A 10,398-nucleotide genomic window follows, 5' to 3' on the forward strand; every position below is an offset into this window, starting at 1 on the left:
CAAACTGTCCAATCATATTTACGCAATTTTAGCATAAGTTAAGGAGGTTATGTTGCTTTGGAGCTTCAAAATAAAATATTTTCTGCTAGGGGATCGGTCACGTGGTCTTATCCAAATGTACATAAAGCCTGATTTACACGAGACGAATTTTTTCGTGCGAAGCGAATTTTTCGCCGCGAATGCGCGAAAAATATGCGCAGAAGTGGAGATTAGAAAATTCGCAGCGAATTCGCAGCGAATTCGCAGCGAATAATTCGCTGCGAAAAAGTAGAAACCATTCCTACTTTTTCGCTGCGAATTTTTTCGCCATGTAAAATAAACCAATCAGAACAGCAATTGAAGACATCTGACACGAACCCAAAGGAAGGGCTAGGCCGAATGGTGCTACGCAATGTGAACATATCTAAATCAAAAGTATGCAAAACGACAGAAAACTACGCAATGGTTCAAACAACAACATGGGTGAAGAATGAGTAACCTATGACTAGGCCTAAACAATGCTGGGAAAATCCCGCACCTATAACATAAACAATGTAATGGGACGTTTCTAGCAACAGGCGTCTTTGGTGCAATAAACGATAAAAGCTCCTCATATGTAGTTGGCGACATTCGAAAGTAATTATTCCTGACAATGTAAGCGTAAGTCACTTACCAAAAGATGAAACTCCCCCTTCTGCAGACGTTCTCAATAAATTTTCCGAACCAAGTACCCATTTATTTGCTTTTTTGCTCGCTTTTTTTCAATAACAACAATCTTCGAACAGACGCCATTTTCTTTGGCATTATTCGCGGCGAATTCGCAAAAGAAATTCTGCCAGTGGAAATTAAACTTCGAATTCGCAGCGAATTCGCAGGAGAAAAATTCGTGGCGAAAAATTCGCTTCGCGCGAAAAATTCGTCTGGTGTAAATCAGGCTTAATGCAGGAATCTTTTGACCACTCTATACTAAGTTTCTCCCAGTTAATTTGATGGCAAAAATCTCTTCGTTTTTGCTATCTAAATTTTTTTAAAGAAGGTATCACATTTCCACACCTCCAATGGCTATGGCTCTAAGCGGATACAATCGTGGCCCTTTCTGTTTGACAAGTCCTAGTTAACAACAAACCTTCTGTCAACGCACAGCGCTCAGCCTCGCTTTAATCCACCTCGTTTGTACATTTCCTTCGCCCCATTCATTCATTTTCCCAGCTTATTTCACCTTTTTTGTGCATACTCTCTCTGCATCAAACTTGCATCACTCCCGTTGTTTCATTGCGTATAAAGGCAGTGACATTCCTCATTAAGGAAATCAACCCTCTATAAAAGTAAAAACGATACCATTGAATGACTTCACTCATACATAAGTATCTAGAAGTATTCTCTAGCTTGTTTTTTTCCAATGTAGATACTTAAGACTTTCATATAAGGAACTAGCAAAACACATAAATCACGCGCCACAAATCCAGAGATTGAGTTTAGAGAGCTAAGGTTTAGCTCGTACAAGTAGCGCTTGAGAAAGGCCTGGCTGTACCGTAAAAGCTTTTTAGGCTGAAATATGCATTATGAATAAATACTGAGCTCGTAACCTGCCATAATGAGAGACCAATTCACATTTCAGGTCTTCATAAAGAATTTAATTACAGGAAGAAAAGAATAGAGATTGTTGAATTGGGCGAAGCAAAATCAAGAGGGTTTGCTTCATTGAAATCGCTTACTTAACGTTGATATAACGAGGATCAATAGAAGAATTGGTATTCACAAAATCACCACTGATAGCGATAGCCAAAAATGTCTGGAATGTCTGTTCTAGAATTACTCACAAACTATTGCTCCAATTTGCAAAGTACCATGGAAGACAGCTTGTTCACGTATTGATGACTAGCAATAGACCATTATGCATTGCTGATAGTTGTTGTAATATCATGCACAACAGTTTGTTATATTTTTTTGATTCAGTAGGCAGGCGCGGATCTAGGCCGGTTGCACAGGTTTCAAAAAACCGGTCAAATTTTAAGAGCTATGTTCCTCTTTTTGATCTAAATTTCAATTGCAACAATTGCTGCATTTCTCCCTGACTGACTACAGTTCTTCTGTTTACATACTGAATTGAACCCCCACAAAAGTATCCGAGGAATTTAAATTCGAGGAAATCAGTAGCCACTCGAAGTGACAGCTTGGAGTATGCTATCTATGCGCCAATATTGAAACCGGTGGCTATTGTTTTCTGAAACCTTCGAAAACCGGTGCCCATATGTTTCCCTTATGCGTGAAAAACCGATGGCTAAAAAGCATATTCGATATCGATGTCCATAGCTCGAAAGTGTGGACGCTTTAATACAAAGAAATGCAAAACGAAATACGGATGCAAATGTGAATCTGAAGTTTTGTATTGAGGGAGTAGACTGAAAAGAAGTAAAATTTTATTTATCAAATAATGAATGTGCAATATTTCCTTGCAATGTTCCCTGAAATATTTTACTGAATACCATAGGACCCTATGATATTTATATGAACATATGCCTGTTTGCTCTCTACTTCGGCCTGTTTCTGTTGATTCTTCCTTCTCATTCATTCCATGACATTCACACATCGCAGCACAGGTATCCTCTACGTCACTCTCACATCACGCATTGCTAATCCGTATTGTTTACTTTAACTTTACCACGCTTTAACTTTACTAATATTCATTTCTTTATATAATTAAGTATATTTAATTATAAGCAATTTTAGTTCAGTTCAGATCAGAGTTAGACAGGCAATATACTATCTCTCTCGTTGGCTCAGTGTTCTCTGCACGTAAAATAAGACTAAACGCTGGGTTTGGGAACGACACGTTTACTGATGGAGTGTTTATTTAGTGACTACAATGCCTGCCAAAAGTACTTGGAACACCCACCAATTTACGCTGCATTTGATATCTTTCATTCCTTTCATGAAAAAAATTTGCTACTTCCGCCCCCTTCCCCCTCAAACAATGTTGATGATTTAGAGAAATATCATAAAAGAAGCGCAAAAGAAAGTGCTTCCTAAAATCCTAGTCCGTTTGATAGTAAACCAACATTGTTCCGTGGGGGAGAGGGGGATGATTGGTTTTGACCTTGGAAATTGATGTCAGTGTTCCAAGACTTTTGGCAGGCATTGTCTGAAAATTTTCTCGAAAACAGCAATCTGCGATATCAAAACATTGTGCTACCCTAGGGTTTTCGATGGTGCTGATCTCAATGCTACTAATGAAAATTCGAAATTTTCACTCTTTACCCAGTTAAAAGGGGGGAGGGGGTTTGGACTCTGAACGATTGATATAGTATGATATAGTCCGAGTATTGTTATTTGTTACAAAAAACATTCTACTGATTTTTTCCGTCAATATCATTTAAATCATTATTGAATACAAGTATTTTGTGCAGAATTCGATCATCGGTTTAAGAAAACTATCAATTTTCAAAGGAAAAACAGTATAGTTTAGTGCTTTTGAAAAAGTGTTTTTTTGCTGAAAAGTCCCCTTATTTATGGTTTAATTGTTGATGAAAAAACAAAAAAATTCATGAGAATGTCTACAAACCATGCATGATATAAATAATTGCGAACAACATGCTGGTGAGAAACTGTGCAAATGGCTCAATTTTATGCACCATAACCCTCCCAAAACCATCTACGAATTTAATAAATTTGCTTAGGCTATGCTCCTTCGCATTCACATGTGGCAACATGGTAGCGCTCATAGACACCCCATTCCCTATTATTTTCTATCTTCCCTTGTCCCAGTAATTGGAAAATGGTTTGTGCCAATTATAATTGTTCGTTTTCCATTGTTAAAGTATGCTAGGAATTGAAAGAACGCTCCTTTCCTAATGGGCACGTGATGTAGTATGAAAATGCCTATTGCCAATGGTTACCAACGGTCTACAGCCACGGTCTACACATTTAAAATGTTCATAAAAATCGTATTTTTCAAAGAAAGTAGACGAAACCTCGTCAGTAGGTGTGCATGGCTGGTATAAAAAATATTGTAGGTTTTCAGATCGATACAAGTTGTAAAACTGAAGAAATTCAGGAAAGTGTCAACGGTCTACACTTTCTGAGAATTGAATTTGAAGTACTCTAGATCTTATTCTCCTTTTGAGTGTAGACCGTGGGATTTTCGTCATATTTTGCCGTTTTCTTCATGGAATTCATACAAAGGTTAATTTTATCTTTGAGGGGTATTATTATACACCTTTTGGGTGAATTTGGGGGCAAACATCCCCCTGACAAGTCAGAAAATTGCGAAGAAACAGCCACGGTCTACACAACGGTCTACAAGCGTTCATTTCCGAGGGTGAGAGTTGCCTTGCGGGGCCTTGTCCTTCACATCGACGCGCGCTACATTCGATGAAATAATATATTTTGTTGTGGCAAATGTCACGCAAACAAATACAGCAATCAATTAACGATGAAATAATCTGCCTTGCGCTTTATGAAGACAAAAGTAGCAGGTAGAGTCTAACTTAAAGGCCATTTTGGCAATGCAGTAACAGTAGGGAAGAGGGCTTCCTTTGTAGTGCTTCTGGGCCAAGCATTTAGGAGCGCAGGAAGGCGAGTGGATGTCAGTTTTATTTCAGTTCCCTTACCAACCAACATGGAATAGAAGATCAATCAGTTGGGAACTCTGATGTGGGAAACACGGGGTTCCTTTCTACAATTTAGGTAAACACTCTGAAATTTGTCATTTGGGCACTGAATTGCACAACAAGGGCCTATATGAATGACAACTTGTAAATCCGTGATAAAAGGAGAGCAACTACCCGACATAATTCTCAAATACGACCTTATCTATAATTAGAAACATGAAACAGAGGAATCGATGTCACTTTTATAAAATTGCATCCTTTCCAATTTTAGATTATTTTCTAGCTGCCACTCATATTTGTCTCCTTCATCTATCCCGTTATTTCTTAGACAGCCATCTGGCTACGAGCCTTTGAAAAGATTCAAAATACAATCTTGATCTTATTTATTGGAAATCGATTTTGATTTTAGCAATTTTCACCTTAATTGAAATATGGCATTTAGTTTTATGGGGGTAGCTTGCCCCCACCCCCGAAAAGAGACAATACCCCCATATCTCCTAATCGGTAACACGTACGATGTTGAAAATGGCAGAAATGGAATCAGCACCATCAAAAACCTATAGGAGGATATTGGTTTTGGTGGAATATCTAATAAGCTTCAAAATGAAATTCAGACAATGCCTGCCAAAAGTACTTGGAACACCCACCAATTTACGCTGCATTTGATATCTTTCATTCCTTTCATGAAAAAAATTTGCTACTTCCGCCCCCTTCCCCCTCAAACAATGTTGATGATTTAGAGAAATATCATAAAAGAAGCGCAAAAGAAAGTGCTTCCTAAAATCCTAGTCCGTTTGATAGTAAACCAACATTGTTCCGTGGGGGAGAGGGGGATGATTGGTTTTGACCTTGGAAATTGATGTCAGTGTTCCAAGACTTTTGGCAGGCATTGTCTGAAAATTTTCTCGAAAACAGCAATCTGCGATATCAAAACATTGTGCTACCCTAGGGTTTTCGATGGTGCTGATCTCAATGCTACTAATGAAAATTCGAAATTTTCACTCTTTACCCAGTTAAAAGGGGGGAGGGGGTTTGGACTCTGAACGATTGATATAGTATGATATAGTCCGAGTATTGTTATTTGTTACAAAAAACATTCTACTGATTTTTTCCGTCAATATCATTTAAATCATTATTGAATACAAGTATTTTGTGCAGAATTCGATCATCGGTTTAAGAAAACTATCAATTTTCAAAGGAAAAACAGTATAGTTTAGTGCTTTTGAAAAAGTGTTTTTTTGCTGAAAAGTCCCCTTATTTATGGTTTAATTGTTGATGAAAAAACAAAAAAATTCATGAGAATGTCTACAAACCATGCATGATATAAATAATTGCGAACAACATGCTGGTGAGAAACTGTGCAAATGGCTCAATTTTATGCACCATAACCCTCCCAAAACCATCTACGAATTTAATAAATTTGCTTAGGCTATGCTCCTTCGCATTCACATGTGGCAACATGGTAGCGCTCATAGACACCCCATTCCCTATTATTTTCTATCTTCCCTTGTCCCAGTAATTGGAAAATGGTTTGTGCCAATTATAATTGTTCGTTTTCCATTGTTAAAGTATGCTAGGAATTGAAAGAACGCTCCTTTCCTAATGGGCACGTGATGTAGTATGAAAATGCCTATTGCCAATGGTTACCAACGGTCTACAGCCACGGTCTACACATTTAAAATGTTCATAAAAATCGTATTTTTCAAAGAAAGTAGACGAAACCTCGTCAGTAGGTGTGCATGGCTGGTATAAAAAATATTGTAGGTTTTCAGATCGATACAAGTTGTAAAACTGAAGAAATTCAGGAAAGTGTCAACGGTCTACACTTTCTGAGAATTGAATTTGAAGTACTCTAGATCTTATTCTCCTTTTGAGTGTAGACCGTGGGATTTTCGTCATATTTTGCCGTTTTCTTCATGGAATTCATACAAAGGTTAATTTTATCTTTGAGGGGTATTATTATACACCTTTTGGGTGAATTTGGGGGCAAACATCCCCCTGACAAGTCAGAAAATTGCGAAGAAACAGCCACGGTCTACACAACGGTCTACAAGCGTTCATTTCCGAGGGTGAGAGTTGCCTTGCGGGGCCTTGTCCTTCACATCGACGCGCGCTACATTCGATGAAATAATATATTTTGTTGTGGCAAATGTCACGCAAACAAATACAGCAATCAATTAACGATGAAATAATCTGCCTTGCGCTTTATGAAGACAAAAGTAGCAGGTAGAGTCTAACTTAAAGGCCATTTTGGCAATGCAGTAACAGTAGGGAAGAGGGCTTCCTTTGTAGTGCTTCTGGGCCAAGCATTTAGGAGCGCAGGAAGGCGAGTGGATGTCAGTTTTATTTCAGTTCCCTTACCAACCAACATGGAATAGAAGATCAATCAGTTGGGAACTCTGATGTGGGAAACACGGGGTTCCTTTCTACAATTTAGGTAAACACTCTGAAATTTGTCATTTGGGCACTGAATTGCACAACAAGGGCCTATATGAATGACAACTTGTAAATCCGTGATAAAAGGAGAGCAACTACCCGACATAATTCTCAAATACGACCTTATCTATAATTAGAAACATGAAACAGAGGAATCGATGTCACTTTTATAAAATTGCATCCTTTCCAATTTTAGATTATTTTCTAGCTGCCACTCATATTTGTCTCCTTCATCTATCCCGTTATTTCTTAGACAGCCATCTGGCTACGAGCCTTTGAAAAGATTCAAAATACAATCTTGATCTTATTTATTGGAAATCGATTTTGATTTTAGCAATTTTCACCTTAATTGAAATATGGCATTTAGTTTTATGGGGGTAGCTTGCCCCCACCCCCGAAAAGAGACAATACCCCCATATCTCCTAATCGGTAACACGTACGATGTTGAAAATGGCAGAAATGGAATCAGCACCATCAAAAACCTATAGGAGGATATTGGTTTTGGTGGAATATCTAATAAGCTTCAAAATGAAATTCAGACAATGCCTGCCAAAAGTACTTGGAACACCCACCAATTTACGCTGCATTTGATATCTTTCATTCCTTTCATGAAAAAAATTTGCTACTTCCGCCCCCTTCCCCCTCAAACAATGTTGATGATTTAGAGAAATATCATAAAAGAAGCGCAAAAGAAAGTGCTTCCTAAAATCCTAGTCCGTTTGATAGTAAACCAACATTGTTCCGTGGGGGAGAGGGGGATGATTGGTTTTGACCTTGGAAATTGATGTCAGTGTTCCAAGACTTTTGGCAGGCATTGTCTGAAAATTTTCTCGAAAACAGCAATCTGCGATATCAAAACATTGTGCTACCCTAGGGTTTTCGATGGTGCTGATCTCAATGCTACTAATGAAAATTCGAAATTTTCACTCTTTACCCAGTTAAAAGGGGGGAGGGGGTTTGGACTCTGAACGATTGATATAGTATGATATAGTCCGAGTATTGTTATTTGTTACAAAAAACATTCTACTGATTTTTTCCGTCAATATCATTTAAATCATTATTGAATACAAGTATTTTGTGCAGAATTCGATCATCGGTTTAAGAAAACTATCAATTTTCAAAGGAAAAACAGTATAGTTTAGTGCTTTTGAAAAAGTGTTTTTTTGCTGAAAAGTCCCCTTATTTATGGTTTAATTGTTGATGAAAAAACAAAAAAATTCATGAGAATGTCTACAAACCATGCATGATATAAATAATTGCGAACAACATGCTGGTGAGAAACTGTGCAAATGGCTCAATTTTATGCACCATAACCCTCCCAAAACCATCTACGAATTTAATAAATTTGCTTAGGCTATGCTCCTTCGCATTCACATGTGGCAACATGGTAGCGCTCATAGACACCCCATTCCCTATTATTTTCTATCTTCCCTTGTCCCAGTAATTGGAAAATGGTTTGTGCCAATTATAATTGTTCGTTTTCCATTGTTAAAGTATGCTAGGAATTGAAAGAACGCTCCTTTCCTAATGGGCACGTGATGTAGTATGAAAATGCCTATTGCCAATGGTTACCAACGGTCTACAGCCACGGTCTACACATTTAAAATGTTCATAAAAATCGTATTTTTCAAAGAAAGTAGACGAAACCTCGTCAGTAGGTGTGCATGGCTGGTATAAAAAATATTGTAGGTTTTCAGATCGATACAAGTTGTAAAACTGAAGAAATTCAGGAAAGTGTCAACGGTCTACACTTTCTGAGAATTGAATTTGAAGTACTCTAGATCTTATTCTCCTTTTGAGTGTAGACCGTGGGATTTTCGTCATATTTTGCCGTTTTCTTCATGGAATTCATACAAAGGTTAATTTTATCTTTGAGGGGTATTATTATACACCTTTTGGGTGAATTTGGGGGCAAACATCCCCCTGACAAGTCAGAAAATTGCGAAGAAACAGCCACGGTCTACACAACGGTCTACAAGCGTTCATTTCCGAGGGTGAGAGTTGCCTTGCGGGGCCTTGTCCTTCACATCGACGCGCGCTACATTCGATGAAATAATATATTTTGTTGTGGCAAATGTCACGCAAACAAATACAGCAATCAATTAACGATGAAATAATCTGCCTTGCGCTTTATGAAGACAAAAGTAGCAGGTAGAGTCTAACTTAAAGGCCATTTTGGCAATGCAGTAACAGTAGGGAAGAGGGCTTCCTTTGTAGTGCTTCTGGGCCAAGCATTTAGGAGCGCAGGAAGGCGAGTGGATGTCAGTTTTATTTCAGTTCCCTTACCAACCAACATGGAATAGAAGATCAATCAGTTGGGAACTCTGATGTGGGAAACACGGGGTTCCTTTCTACAATTTAGGTAAACACTCTGAAATTTGTCATTTGGGCACTGAATTGCACAACAAGGGCCTATATGAATGACAACTTGTAAATCCGTGATAAAAGGAGAGCAACTACCCGACATAATTCTCAAATACGACCTTATCTATAATTAGAAACATGAAACAGAGGAATCGATGTCACTTTTATAAAATTGCATCCTTTCCAATTTTAGATTATTTTCTAGCTGCCACTCATATTTGTCTCCTTCATCTATCCCGTTATTTCTTAGACAGCCATCTGGCTACGAGCCTTTGAAAAGATTCAAAATACAATCTTGATCTTATTTATTGGAAATCGATTTTGATTTTAGCAATTTTCACCTTAATTGAAATATGGCATTTAGTTTTATGGGGGTAGCTTGCCCCCACCCCCGAAAAGAGACAATACCCCCATATCTCCTAATCGGTAACACGTACGATGTTGAAAATGGCAGAAATGGAATCAGCACCATCAAAAACCTATAGGAGGATATTGGTTTTGGTGGAATATCTAATAAGCTTCAAAATGAAATTCAGACAATGCCTGCCAAAAGTACTTGGAACACCCACCAATTTACGCTGCATTTGATATCTTTCATTCCTTTCATGAAAAAAATTTGCTACTTCCGCCCCCTTCCCCCTCAAACAATGTTGATGATTTAGAGAAATATCATAAAAGAAGCGCAAAAGAAAGTGCTTCCTAAAATCCTAGTCCGTTTGATAGTAAACCAACATTGTTCCGTGGGGGAGAGGGGGATGATTGGTTTTGACCTTGGAAATTGATGTCAGTGTTCCAAGACTTTTGGCAGGCATTGTCTGAAAATTTTCTCGAAAACAGCAATCTGCGATATCAAAACATTGTGCTACCCTAGGGTTTTCGATGGTGCTGATCTCAATGCTACTAATGAAAATTCGAAATTTTCACTCTTTACCCAGTTAAAAGGGGGGAGGGGGTTTGGACTCTGAACGATTGATATAGTATGATATAGTCCGAGTATTGTTATTTGTTA

Source organism: Rhopilema esculentum, chromosome 16, assembly GCF_057945365.1.
Source record: "Rhopilema esculentum isolate cy_ngs chromosome 16, ASM5794536v1, whole genome shotgun sequence".
Lineage (NCBI taxonomy): Eukaryota > Metazoa > Cnidaria > Scyphozoa > Rhizostomeae > Rhizostomatidae > Rhopilema > Rhopilema esculentum.